This window comes from Sturnus vulgaris, unplaced genomic scaffold (genome assembly GCF_052056855.1).
Source record: "Sturnus vulgaris isolate bStuVul1 unplaced genomic scaffold, bStuVul1.hap1 Scaffold_663, whole genome shotgun sequence".
Classification (NCBI taxonomy): domain Eukaryota; kingdom Metazoa; phylum Chordata; class Aves; order Passeriformes; family Sturnidae; genus Sturnus; species Sturnus vulgaris.
In genome coordinates, this window is record NW_028276613.1 from 25,596 (window position 1) to 39,939 (window position 14,344).

General features: G+C 50.1%; 1 long non-coding RNA gene across 1 annotated transcript; it reads right to left on the minus strand.

Moving 5' to 3' along the window:
• Nucleotides 1-575: 575 nt before the first annotated feature.
• LOC148217558 (uncharacterized) lies at nt 576-2,039 on the minus strand. The gene is made up of 2 exons (XR_015800994.1): nt 1,872-2,039; nt 576-1,545 (listed from the first exon to the last, which is right to left on the minus strand). It is a non-coding gene; the product is annotated as an uncharacterized LOC148217558 (long non-coding RNA).
• Between the last annotated feature and the right edge of the window lie 12,305 nt (nt 2,040-14,344).

Below are 14,344 nucleotides of genomic sequence, written 5' to 3' on the forward strand. Positions count from 1 at the left end.
GAAAGTACTGAATTGTTGTCATTAAAAGCTCAAAACTCATTAAGAATTCTATGACAACAGTGTAATGGACTCCCAGGAACCTCATGAATGCTCTCAGTTTCATTTTTGTGTATTTTTACTCCCTTATTTGGCAGCTTGTAAAACTTATCCTGGAATTCAGAGGTCAAGCAGGATCGACTTTGGATTGACCTTCACCTCTGTTCCCACTTTGTGCAAACACAACTGGTGCCCAGGTGGGTGAACTCATCACCTCAGCTTTTCATTCCAGAGTATCCCCTCCTTATTTCCCTGTAGATGAACTCAGATCCACTCCTCACCTCCACTGGTCATCCAAGCGTTCATTCTGTTCCCCACAGGCCCTGGTGGCCCCGGGGAGCTCCCTTGGCCTTTCTCCTGCCCCTCTGCAGCCCGAGGTCGCTACACAAACAGTTCTTGTGTCCCCTCTAAATGACCCCGGGTTTTCTGCTCAATGAATGGCATGACCCGTGCCCACTGCTCATGATTCACCCAACCAAAATCAAGAGCAAATGTTGCTTGGGCTTTAAGAACTTGAAATAACTCTGAAGCAAAAGAAATCACCTTTTTCTTCTGGTTTTTATTTTTATTTTTTCATTTAAGATGCTGGACTTGCCTCTGTGGATGTGTGCTGAGCTCTCACTGCAGGGGACTGTCAGGCCTGAATGGCTGTGAGTTCGTGTTCTTCTCAGTAGGGAATCAGAAATTATTCTTAGACCATAGAATTGTTTTCTGAAACCTTTCCCCTTTCCTCTTTGTGCCTTTGAATTTTTCAGCTGTTCCCTGTTGTCACTTCCCCTGCCTGACTTCTGTGCAGCTCCTAGCTGGGAAAAACTGGGAAAACTTAGGGGGTACAGAGGTGGAATTTTTGGCTGGATTTTTCTAACATTTCTAATTTTGCTGAACTTATTTCCCCAGTGAGAAGAGCACGAACTCACAGCCATGCAGGCCTGACAGTCACTGCGGGAAATCTGACACAGTATTAATAAGTAACCTTTCCTGAGAGCAGTCACCACCCCAGTCCTCCAGCCTTGTCAAATGTTTGCAATGAATGGAGCCAAGTTCTAATCCTTAATCTAAATTTATGTCAGCTTTTGTTAGAAAGATACCGGACAGTAAATCATACAAGAGAATTTAAAAATTGCACAAAGAATAACAGGCCCAGACCAAACCCAACCACCCCCATCACCGCTCCACCCCAATTTTGGGAGAAACAGTGATACAGTTTATAAATACTCTCCTTCCACACTATTCAGTCCTTCACCGCACATCCCCAGAGAGGAGTCCCTCAGACCTTGCTCCCCTGAACACCAGGAGAGCTGGAGTTTCACCCAGATCCCACATTCCCATGGCAGTTAATCCCAGCAGGGAGGCAAAGAGGAACCCTGCATCCTCTGACATAGCCCGCAGCACGGGCAGCACCAGGAGCCCTCCAGGCTCAGACCTCTGGTGCTGAAGCCTCTGGGCTTTGGCTGATCAAACACCACAGCTCTTGGCAAAGATGGCAGGAGAGTCGTGATTCTTCCTGTCCTGAAAGAGAGGAGGAAAAGAAAATTAAGTCGACTGCAGAAGGATTCCAGCTCTCAACTTCTGCTCTGATTCCTCACTCTGGGGTTTTATCCATGACAAGTGACACCAATTCAGAGTGCCCTTTTCCAGCATTTTTATTCCTAACTATTTCAGACATTAAAAGGATGCTCATTTCTCTTATTGTATTCTTTGCTTAATTTTATTAGAGGCATTTTCATCCCAGACCCCACTTGTCAGTTCTTCAATCCTTTAGCACTGGACTTGGCACAAAGGGATACCCGTGGTGCTGCATCACAAGAAATCCCAAAGAGAAACCCCTTCCAAACCTGACGGAGAAAGCTTTCAAGGCACTCCAGAACACAGACAGCTTTTCCTGCCTTGTCAGGCCACACCAATTCTGTCCCATCCACCTGAACTGTGCAGGTGAGGAAAAGGCTTTCCTTGCTCCTCGGGAATCACTGTCTGAGACCACAGATGTCCATCCTGGGCAGCACCTGGAAACAACGTGGGAAAGGCAAAATGAGAGTGTTTTCTATCAGAAAATTACTACTACTAATAAAAATAACAATCAGAACTTCTGGACAAATTTAGTAACATCACTTTGATATGAGAAATACAGGCCATGCCCATCCTTGTAGCCCAGGTGAAAACAGGAAGGAGAACTAGAGGAAAAGCAGAGTCCCTTATTTGATCTCTGGACACAAACGGAGGCCTTTTCCCTGTGAAACCAAACTCACCCTTCCAGGGTTCCTGAGATCAGCTACGAGGAGGCTTTTGGCACTCCAAGAGCAGCTGGGTCACAGCTGGATGCGGCTTGGGTCTGGGAGACACCGTGCTCCTTCTGGAATTATAGCACGCAAATGCCTGCTCCTGGCCCCAGGCCCGGAGATAAAATCGGTGGGGTTTTTCCCTGTGCAACATTGTTCACCCCTCCCAGGTTCCTGAGATCTGCACAGAGGAGGCTTTGGGCACCCCAAAGGCAGCCAGGGTTACAGGTGGGGGCAGCTTGGGGCTGGGAGAAATCCTCATCCATTTGGAATTTTATCAGGCAGAAACCTGGCTGGGTGCACAGGTCTCTGGACACGACCAGTGGCCCTTTCCCCTGTGAAACAAAACTCACCCTGCCAGGCTCCTGAGACCACTTAGGAGGAGGGGTTTGACTCTCCAAGAGCAGTCGCAACGAGAGATGCTCACACAGAAGGCCATGCAGAAGAGGAAACGAGCGCACCCGCAGCCCCCCAAGGCGCGCCCCAACGCCCCAGACCCGGCACTGCCAGCTCGGGCAGTCCCATAAAGCATCCCCCGCCTCCGCAGCGGCGGGACAGGCGGGGCCCGGGGTCCCGAGGAAACCGAGCGTGCCCGGAGGCGCGGCAGGACGGCAGCGCAGCGCCGCCTGGCGGCGGAGCAGGAGAGCAGCACCGGGCCCCATGGCAGTATCGGTACCCGTGCGCCCCCTGCTGTCCGCGGCGATGCAGCGCCCGATGCCGAGTTCCACGCCCGTGTCGCCGAGGGAGAGGGGCACCGCTGGCTGGGGCCTCCCCGCCGACACGGACAGAAGCCGAAGCAGAAGCCCCGGTGCCATTGGCGGCCCCTACCCAGCGGGCCGGGCTCCGCCGGGCCCGCGGCCCCGCGCGGTATCGGGTCGGCCCGCTCCCGTCTTCGTCGCACCCGGCCCTGCTCCTGGCATGAAGCGCGTCACCGCCCCGCGCCGTCCCGCCCCCCGCGCGTCATCGCGTGCGTTCGGCGGCCCGCCCCGGGGGCGGTGCCGGGGGCGCTACCCGGGGCGGTGCCGGGGCAGTGCCGGGGGCGGCACCGGGGGCGGTGCCGGGGCGGTGCCGGGGGCGTTCCCGGTCGCCGTGCCGGGGTAGCCCGGGGAGCGGTTCCGGGAGCGGTTCGGGGGGCGGTGCCGATTGCAGTCCCGGTCACTGTCCCCAGTCCCCGTCCCCAGTCCTGGTCCCGGTCCCAGTCCCCGGTTCCGGTCCCCGATCCTGGTCCCAGTCCCAGTTCCCCGTCCCGGAACCCGATCACGGTCCTGGTCCCAGTCCCCAATCCCGGTCCCGGTCCCTGTCTCCAGTCCCCGTCCCCGATCCCGGTTCCGGTCCCTGTCCCAGGTCCCCGTCCGCGATCCCGGTCCCTGTCCCATTTCCCCGTCCCGGTCCCCGATCCCAGTCCCGGTCCACGTCCCCGATCCCGATTTTTCCCCCCCTTTCACACTGATTTTTCCCCCGATTTATCAATGATTTTTTTCCCCATTTTTTCCCATTTCTCACTGATATTTTCCCCCATTTTTCAGGGATTTTTTTCCCCATTTCTCACTGATTTTTTTCCCCATTCTTCATGGAGTTTCCCCCCCGTTTTTCACTGATTTTTCCCCATTTCTCACTGACTTTTTCCCCATTTTCCCCCATTTCTCACTGATATTTTCCCCCATTTTTCATGGATTTTTTCCAGATTTATCCCCATTTCCCACTGATTTTTCCCCATTTTTCATGGACTTTTCCCCCCCGTTTCTTACTTATGTTTTTCCCCGATTTCTCATTGATTTCCCCCCCCCCCATTTCGCACTGATTTTTTACCCATTTTTCCCCATTTCTCACTGATTTCTTTCGCCATTTTTCATGGAATTTCCCCACCCATTTCTAACGGATTTTTTCCCCACTTTTCCCCATTTCTCACTGATTTTTCCCCCCATTCTTCAGGGATTTTTTTCCCCATTTCTCACTGATTTTCCCCCCCATTCTTCATGATTTACAGGATACTCTATCGTGAATGGAAAGCAATTAAAGGAAGGGGGGAGGTTACCAGCCACCTGGTCAGCTCAGACAGCAGAGCTGCACACGCTTGTGAGAGCCTGTGAATTATAGCAGGACAAGACATTAAATATATTTACTGATTCTAAATATGCATATGCGGTAATACATGCATTTGGAAAACTATGGGGAAAAAAAGAGGTTTATTAAGCTGCAGAAGAAAGAAGAAAAAAATTGGTTTACAAGGGATGGCAAGCAGTGGATACCAAAAGCTCTAGCCTTACAATTGTTAAAACAACTTCATTAAAGGAGTCGTTCTGTGCCTTCTTTGGGGTGAGGAAAAAAGGCTGAGGGGGGCTCCGACGTGGTTTGGGGCACCCCAAGGTCCCTGGGAGAGGGAGCCGGGCTGCGCTGGAGGAGCAGGTGAGTCGGGCATGGCGGGGGGTCATGGTGGGTGCCAGAACATTGAGAGGGAGGGGTGGGTGTAGAATGCATGAAAAACAGAACCTTAAAAAATAGCTAAATATAGTCTAAAAGGAATGTTTTATTGGCTTGTGTTTGGATAGAGGTAGGGTTTTTTTATAGATACTGTAAATAGAAAAGATAAAGAATAAAAGTATAGAAGCAAATATAAGAAACCAATATATAAATATATTACATTACATTATATTCTGTTATGAAAATAGAAATATATAAATATTCAGACTTTAAAAGGAATGTTTTATTGGTTTTTATTTGGTTAGAGGAGGGTTTTTTGAAAATAATATAGGCAAAAATATACAAATATGCAAAAATAGATACTGACATAAAATTATTATAACTATATATGCATATATATATGTAAGTATAAATCTATAGAAATAAATATAAATATAAAATACATGTATGTAGTATGTAATAGAAATAATTTATCGATTTTAATATGTTATATTAAATAGTATGTTATAATAGAATGTAAATAGCATCTAGTATATTAATATACTAGTAAAAACTACATTAAATAGTATATAAATATAGAATACACAATATAGACATATAAATCTACAGATATAAATATGAAAACTAAATAGAAAAATATATTCAAATATAATTTAAAATAATCGAGTTTTTTGTTTCTATTTGGTTAGAGGCAGAGCTTTTAAAGAAATAATATTAAAAACTATGAACCTCCAAATATAGATGGATATAGATAAAATAGAAATACCATTAGTAATATAAATCTATGTATATAATGAATAATAAAATAATATTGTATATATGATAAATAGAATAGCAATTAAATTGAATATATGCAATATGTCTAGATTATGACTAGAAATTAAATATTAAAAAATAGATTATTTCTATATATAAAAGGTTTTTTTTTTCATTTGGTCAGAGGCAGGGCATTTTTAGTTTGGGTCGGGGTTTTTTTGGGGCGTTCATTGAGAGGATTTTATGACGGGTGGGGACTCTGGTGCTTGGAACTCTCTCCCTACTCTGGCTGTCCCTGACAGGGCGGCAGTGCCGGGCTGAGTTGGGCGGCAGTGCTGCCGCCGTGTGGACACAGGCGGGTACTGCACCGTGCCCCTCTCAGGATGGCGGAAGGGCCCGCGGGCCGGGACCCAGCCGTGCGGCAGCGCTCAAGATGGCGGCCTCTCTAGGACCCCGGCGGATAGGCGTTTACATAAAACGCCTGTCCGCGCTCGCCGGCGCCCTCACGCCCGCGGCACCGCGGACCGCGCGGCCGTTGTCGGCACGCTCTGACACGTCCGGGAAAATTGGCGGCGAGCGGATCGGCGTCGGCGATGTAATCAGGCATCTTATGCCTACACACCGGGGTCCTGATTTTTTCCCGCCCTTTCTGCCGCCATTTTTGGCAGGTCAGCCGGGGTGCCGCCCGAGCCGCCATTTTGAGAGTGCGGACACACTCAAGATGGCGGCCTCTCTAGGACCCCGGCGGATAGGCGTTTACATAAAACGCCTGCCCGCGCCCGCCGGCGCCCTCACGCCCGCGGCACCGCGGACCGCGCGGCCGTTGTCGGCACGCTCTGAAACATCCGGGAAAATTGGCGGCGAGCGGATCGGCGTCGGCGATGTAATCAGGCATCTTATGCCTACACACCGGGGTCCTGATTTTTTCCCGCCCTTTCTGCCGCCATTTTTGGCAGGTCAGCCGGAGTGCCGCCCGAGGCGCCATTTTGAGAGTCCCGACACGCTCAAGATGGCGGCCTCTCTAGGACCCCGGCGGATAGGCGTTTACATAAAACGCCTGCCCGCGTTCGCCGGCATAAAAATAAATATGCATAAATATAAACATAGACATAAACATGCACAAACGTTAACCTGCATAGATAGAAACATAAACATAAACATAAACATAAACATAAACATAAACATAAACATAAACATAAACATAAACATAAACATAAACATGCAAAACAATAATAATAAATAGAAATAGAAATAGAAATACAAACATTAATAAAATCAGTGAGAAAGGGGGTAAAATCAGTGAGAAATGGGGGGGGGAAACCATGAAAAATGATGGAAAAATCAGAGAGAAATGGGGGAAAAATCGGTGAGGAATGGGGAAAAAGATCAACGAAAAATTGGGAAAAATCAGTCAGAAGTGGGGGATAAAAATCAGTGAGAAATGGGGGGAAAAGTCGGTGAGAAATGGGGAAAAAATCAGTGATTAATGGGCGGGAAAATGCATGAAAAATGGGGGGAATAATTCAGAGAGAAATGGGGGCAAATATCAGTGAGAAATGGGGGGGAAAATCAGGAAATATCCATGAAAATTGGGGGAAACATCCATGAAAAATGGCGGAAAAAATCAATGAAAAATGGCGGAAAAAATCAGTGAGAAATGGGGAAAAATGGGGAAAAAGGAGTGATAAATGGGGGAAAAAATCAGTGAGAAATGGGGAAAAATGGGGAAAAAATCCACGAAAAATGGGTGGAAAAATCCATGAAAAATCAACGGAAAAATCAGTGAGAAATGGGGAAAACATCATGGTGAAATGGGGCAAAAATCAGAGAGAAATGGGGAAAAATCATTGAAAAATGGGGGATAAAAATCAGTGAGAAATGGGGGGAAAATGGGGAAAAACATCAGTGAGAAATGGGGAAAAAAAATCTTTGATAAATTGGGGCAAAAATCATTGAGAAATGGGGAAAATAATCAGTGAGAAATGGGGAAAATTTGGGAAAAATCCAGGAAAATTGCGGGAAAAAATGCTTGAAAAATTGGGGAAAAAATCCGAGAGAAAATCCCCGGGAATCCCCGGGAAAATCCCCCCGGAATCCCCGAGAAAATCCCCCGGAATTCCCCGGGAAAATCCCCCCGGAATCCCCTGGAAAATCCCCCTGAATTCCCCGAGAAACTCATCCCGGAATCCCCGTGATAATCCGTCCGCTATCCCCGAGAAAATCCCCCAGGAATCCCCCAGAAAATCTCCCCGAAATCCCCGGGATAATCTCCCCGGAATCCCCGAGAAAATCCGCCCCGAATCCCCTGGAAGATTCCCCCGGAATCCCCGAGAAAATCCCTCGGAATTCCCCGGGAAAATCAACCCGGAATCCCCGAGAAAATCCCCCGGAATCCCCGGGAAAATCCCCCAGGAAAATCCCCGGGATAATCACCCCGGAATCCCCTGGAAAATCCCCTAGGAATCCCCGGGAAAATCCCCCCGGAATCCCCCAGAAAATCCCCCCGGAATACTCTGCAATATCCCCCCGGAATCCCCTGGATAATCCCCCCGGAATCCCCTGGATAATCCCCCCGGAATCCCCGATAAAATCCCCCTGGAATCTCCAGGAAAATGCCCCGGGAATACGTGAGAAAATCTTCCCGGAATCCCCGAGAAAATCCCCCCGGAATCCCGTGGAAAATCCCCCCTGAATCCCCGAGAAAATCCCCCCGGAATCCCCGAGAAAATCCCCCCGGATTCCCCTGAAAATCCCTCGGAATTCCCCGGGAAAATCCTCCCGGAATCCAAGAGAAAATCCTCCCGGAATCCACGAGAAAATCCGCCCGGAATCCCCGGGAAAATCCTCCAGAAATCCCCGAGAAAATCCCCCGGAGTCCCCGGGAAAATCAACCCGGAATCGCCGGGAAAATCCCCCCAGAATCCCCGAGAAAATCCCCCGGAATTCCCCTAGAAAATCCCCCCGGACTCCCCGAGAAATTTCCCCCGGAATCCGCGAGAAAATCCCCCCGGAATCCACGCGAAAATCCCCCAGAAATCCCTGTGAAAGCCCCCCCGGAATCCCCAAGAAAATCTCCCCGGAATCCCCGAGAAAATTCGCCCGTAATACTCGGGAAAATATGCCCGGAATCCCCTGGAAAAACCCCCCGGAATCCCCTGGATAATCCCCCCGGAATCCCCGATAAAATCCCCCTGGAATCTCCAGGAAAATGCCCCGGGAATACGCGAGAAATTCCCCCCGGAATCCCCTGGAAAATCCCCCCTGAATCCCCGAGAAAATCCCCCCGGATTCCCCTGAAAATCCCTCGGAATCCCCGGGCAAATCTCCCCGGACTCCCCGAGAAAATCCCCCCGGAATTCCCCGGGAAAATCCCCCCGGAATCCCCGAGAAAATCCCCTAGAATTCCCCGGGATAATCCCCCCGGAATCCCCGAGAAAATCCCCCCGCAATCGCCGAGAAAATCCCCCCGGAATCGCTGGAATAATCCCCTGGAATTCCCCGGGAAAATCATCCCGGAATCCCCGAGAATATCCCCCCGGTATCGCCGAGAAAACCCCCCCGGAATTCCTCGTAAAATCCCCCCGGAATCCCCGGGAAAATCCCTCCGGACTCCCCGAAAAAATCCCCCGGAATCCCCGAGAAAATCCCCCGGAATTTCCCGGGAAAATCACCCCGGAATCCCCGAGAAAATTCTCCCGAAATACTCGGCAAAATCCCCCAGGAATCCACGGAAAATTCCCCGGAATCCAGGAGAAAATACCCCGGAATCCCCATGAAAATCCCCCCGGAATCTCCGAGAAAATCCCCCGGAATCCCCGCGAATATCCCCCCGGAATCCCCGGGAAAATCCCCATGAATTCCCCGGGAAAATAATCTCGGAATCCCCGAGAAAATCTCCCCGGAATCACCGAGATAATGGCCCCCGAATACCCGAGAACATCCCCCGGAATTGCCCGAGAAAATCATCCCGTAATCCCCGAGGAAATCCCCCCGGAACACTCGGGAAAATCCCCCCGGAATTCCTCGTAAAATCACCCCGGATACCCCGGGAAAATCCCTCCGGACTCCCCGAAAAATTCCCCCCGGAATACTCGGGAAAATCCCCCCGGAATCCCCGAGAAAATCCACCCGGAATCCCCTGGAAAATCCACCGGGAATTCCCCGGGAAATTCCTCGCTGAAACCCCTGGAAAATCCCCCCGGAATCCCGGAGAAAATCCCCCCGGAATTCCCCGGGAATATCCCCTCGGAATCCCCGGGAAAATCCCCCCGGACTCCCCGAAAAAATCCCCCCGGAATACTCGGGAAAATCCCCCCGGAATACTCGGGAAAATCCTCCCGGAATTCCCGAGAAAATCCCCCGGAATTCCCGAGAAAATCCCCCGGAATTCCCTGAGAAAATCGCCCCGGAATCCCAGTGAAAATCCCCCCGGAATCCCCGTGAAAATCCCCCCGGAATCCCCGGGAAAATCCCCCAGGAATCCCCTGGAAAATCCCCCAGGTATCCCCGATAAAATCCCCCTGGAATCCCCTGGAAAATCCCCCTGGAATCGCGGGGAAAAAGCCCCCCGCATTTCCCGGGAAAAATCCCCCCGGAATCCCCGATAAAATCTCCCCGGAATCCCTGAGAAAATCCCCCCGGAATCCGCGAGAAAATATGCCCAGAATCCCCGATAAAATCCCCCCGGAATCCCCGGGAATATCCCCCAGGAATCCCCGATAAAATCCCCCCGGAATCCCCCAGAAATTCCCCCCGGAATCCCCGACAAAATCCCCCCGGAATTCCCGACAAAATCCTCCCGGAATCCCCGGAAAATCCCCCCGGAATCCCCGGAAAATCCCCGCGGAATTCCGGTCCATTTCTGTAGGAGAATAGTTTGTAAGGATAGTGCAGAAGGCACTAGTTGCCAACGAGTTACAGCTGTACTGATTAGCAAGGAGTGGAAACAGCCTTGCCTGCCCAGTGAGGCTGGTTGTTATAAAAGCGTGGGTCAGCTGGCTGCCAGTTTCACTAAGCACAGCTCCAGCTGGAGGTGCAGAGCCTGCTGCAGTGTGGGCTGGAGCCTGCTGGCTGTGCTGCGAGGAGGAAGGGACACGTGGCCGTGCAAGGGATGGACAAGGTGAGAGGATGCTGTGTGTGGGACAGACAGGCTCAGGTGGCTGGGGAAGGGACAGGCTGGGGTTTAGCCAGTCGTACAGAGGAGAGGAGGAGTCGGGGCTGTGTGGAGCTGCCTGTGAGAAAAGGAGTCAGAGTTGCCTCAAAGAAATCTGTGGAGAGAAGGCATGAAAAGTGTGTAATGAAAGACTAATGTTGGTGCCTGTCATGTCTGTCTTGATATAATTGCTACACGTTTTCTCTGAATGCTTGAATTTAGACATAAAATGAAAACTTTCTTGTAAGAAAGGAATGCATTTCTCACCAAAGTGGTGTAGGGTGGGGGATCACAACTCCCAGATGGCCTGGAAGCGGAACGGCCACAGGGGTTACTGTAACTGGGCCTCCAGTACCAAAGCCCCAGTGGGTTTAAAGGCTAGAGCTGGGCTGGGATTAGCACGGGCTCTGCAGCTGGGCTCATGCACAGGTCTGTCAGCACTCCTACCCGAGGACAGTCCCTCACCTAGGGAGAGGTTCTAGGCCTGGAGATGAGGCTGAGTTTGGGAAGGGTGATGAGGACATGGTTAGGGAGGGATGTAAATGCATATCAAAAGACTTAATTTTGAGGGGTGGCAAGCATTAGCTATAAACCAGTCAGTATTTACAGCTAAAGGCTGGAGGTGGGGGCTGTCTGAGGAGGACAGGACTGTTTAAGGCTGAAGTTGGAAGAGAAACCTTGGTGAAGCTTTTGCGTTAGAAACGGCCTCACCTGCCAAATCAGATTTTTGTCTTCAGGATTGCATGAGTGAGGATGCCACAGCCAAGGAAAAGGTTCAGGTTTGGGAGGCAAAGGCGAGTTAGGCAGGGCTGCAGGGCTGGGGCTTGGCTGTTTCCATACTGCTCAGGGCAGCAAAGGGTAGCTGGCTCACTGGGCCTTGGATCTAGAACTCTTTCTGGAACAAGGTGGAGAGCTGAGGTTCATGCAAGGAAGGGGCCAGGAATTCTTTGTCTGACTGGAAAATGCCAGAGGGGCAGTGTGTGACTCGGATAGGATGATATGTTCGTCTGGCGAGAGTCACAAAAGAATATTTTGTTTTACTGATAACTGGGCAGCTCAGAAGTTACTACTTGACTTAGTTGCTGCTCCCATCTGTTGCACACATAAACAGAGCAAAGCAGACGAATTCTCTCGGAGCCTGAGGTCTTTGACTGGCCCTCCAAAAATGCTGCCCGCTTGTCCTAGGGTGATGTTATGGTGTTTCTATCTCCAATCGTGTGTCCTGATTATGTTTGGTATTATGTCCTGTGCTTCCAGGACTGACTCTGAGAGTGAAGCTTTGTTTTGTCTTGTTATCAGCCGGCTCACCTCCCCCATGGTCTATGTTTAGGAGAGGTTTTAGCTCGGCTTGCTTGCTTGCTTGCTTGCTTGCTTGCTTGCCTGCTTGCTTGCCTGCTTGCTCGCTTCTGCCTTTTTCTTTCCTTCGCTTTGCCCTTGCTTTCTGCTTATTAGTTAGTTCAGCTAGGCAGTCCAACTTTTTCCCTGGACTGTTTTCTCTTCCACCCCGTCCCCTCCCTCTCCTGGATACCATCTGAACGGACGGGGACCTGGGAACCCCAAGAAACACCGGGAGGCTACACTTTGTCACCTGCAGCAGTCATCCCCAGCGCCAGAGACTGATAACTGAGCGACCACTCGCCAGAGAGACTGAGTTTGTCATCCCTTCAGAACGGTGAAAGAGTTTTTTTGTCAGCTGGTGTTGTCTTTTTTCCCTGTGCTGGGGAGTGTCTTGCTTGTTAAATAAACAGGTTTTTTCTCCCACTCTTCTCCGAGGAAATTCTTCCCGAACCCGGTGGGGTAGGGGGGGGAGGAGTCGTGGGGTTTGCTGTCTGGGGGCTCCTTCTGGAGGTTTTCCCCCAAATTTGCCCAAAACCAGGACAAATAAATTGGCGCCCAACTCGAGGCTCGAGAAAGTGGGAAAAAAACCCTGTTCTAATAATAATAATTTGGTTCAAATTCTTTTGTGTTGGTATAGAGCAGTTATTGGCTATGTTGTTGGAATTCATGTCTTTTGGGGTGGAGGCCTGCATGGGATTTTGGTCCCTAGGGTTTTTTGAAGTCTTAATACCTTTGTGGTCCCTGGGTTTATTTGCTTATCCAGAAATAGCTCCGGTATTGTCCCTAATGCGTAGTTTCTGTAGCAGAGGGGCATTGACCAAAATATCCATCGGGCTGGGCTTGGTTTTAATGGCCTGCAGGAGATTTATAAAGGTGCTGGAATCTGTCCCAGGAATGTATGGTTCTTGGTTGTGGTTGTGCACTCAGTTTGTTAGAGGAGAAGCAGGGGATGAGGCTTTTCAGCCTTTGTTCTCCTTCTTCTCCTCTGAATTTGTTACATCCTTATTAGAGAATGTTCAGTTCCCCCTGAGTGTTAAAGAGACCATCTTTCTGGTGTTTAATATAGTAAGCCTCAACCAATGGCTGTTGCTACCAGCACGAGAAGTGGAAAGATATCGCTACCCGGTTAGAGAAATTACCTGTGAAGGTTCGCCATGTAGATGCCCATGTTCCCAGAAGTAGGGCTAATGAAGAGCAGGAAAACAATCAGCAGGTAGATCAGGCTGCAAAGATAGGGGTGTCGAAGATAGACCTTGATTGGGAACACAAGGGAGAGTTGTTCCTGGCTCGATGGGCCCATGATGCCTCAGGTCATCAGGGCAGAGATGCCACATATAAGTGGGCACGAGACCGAGGGGTGGATCTAACCATGGACAGTATTTCTCAAGTTATCCATGACTGTGAGACGTGCGCTGCCATCAAGCAAGCCAAGCGGGTGAAGCCCCTCTGGTATGGGGGGCGGTGGTCCAAGTACAAGTATGGAGAGGCCTGGCAGATTGACTACATCACACTGCCTCAAACCCGCCAGGGCAAGCGCTATGTACTGACCATGGTGGAAGCCACCACTGGATGGTTGGAGACCTACCCTGTGTCTCACGCTACAGCCCGTAACACCATCCTGGGCCTGGAAAAGCAGGTCCTTTGGAGGCATGGCACCCCTGAGAGGATTGAGTCAGACAATGGGACTCATTTCAAGAATAGCCTTATCAACACTTGGGCTAGGGAACATGGCATTGAGTGGGTGTACCATATCCCCTACCATGCACCAGCTGCAGGGAAGGTGGAAAGGTACAATGGACTGTTAAAAACCACCTTGAGAGCATTGGGTGGGGGATCATTCAAAAACTGGGAGCAGCATTTAGCAAAGGCCACTTGGTTAGTTAACACCCGGGGTTCCACCAACCGAGCGGGCCCTGCCCAGTCTGAGTCCCTGAATATAGTAGATGGAGACAAAGTCCCAGTGGCACATATCAGAGGTTTGTTAGGGAAGGCAGTTTGGATCAATTCTGCCCCGAGTACAGACAAACCCATTCGTGGAATTGTCTTTGCTCAAGGACCAGGTTGTACATGGTGGGTAATGCAGAGAGATGGAACAACACGATGTGTGCCTCAGGGAGATCTGATTGTGGGGTGAGGCAGCATGAGACAGAAGGAAATATGTAAGTGTCAAAGGTCTGAGCAAGTGAGATGGAAGAAAATGTGTCCGAATAAGTGAAAGATGGAAATTTCTACTTGCTGAAGTTTTTACATGCTGTTTAGTATGTTCACGATATGGAGATAAGGGGTGGAATGTCCTAGGGTGATGTTATGGTGTTTCTATCTCCAATCGTGTGTCCTGATTATGTTTGGTATTATGTCCTGTGCT